The sequence below is a fragment of the Buceros rhinoceros genome, unplaced genomic scaffold, assembly GCF_000710305.1.
Source record: "Buceros rhinoceros silvestris isolate BGI_N320 unplaced genomic scaffold, ASM71030v1 scaffold18801, whole genome shotgun sequence".
Lineage (NCBI taxonomy): Eukaryota > Metazoa > Chordata > Aves > Bucerotiformes > Bucerotidae > Buceros > Buceros rhinoceros.
The window spans coordinates 14,029-14,364 of NW_010393886.1; positions in this window are offsets into that span (position 1 = coordinate 14,029).

Sequence of the window (336 nt, forward strand, 5' to 3'; positions counted from 1 at the left end):
CGAGGCCGGCGGCCGCCCCAGCTTCGCTCTGCTCTCCGCTATGGGGCAGGCAAACTTGCCCTGTGTGCCAGGACACAGGACACCACCCTGCAGGCCCCCCAGGGGAGCACTTACCCATCAGCCCTTCTTTAATGGCCCTAGAAAGCAAATACATTCTTTTTTCCAAGAAACAAACGCGGCATTGAGGCCATTTATCTTCCCCCTCGACTTCAGCTAAAATTAAACTGGCAAAAGAAGGAATGATAATTGAGATCTGTTTGTTTGAGCTCAGCAAGCAGCTGATGCGGCTGGAGCCAAACCACACTGAACTGCTGAGCGGTTCTCAGCGCTGGAAGA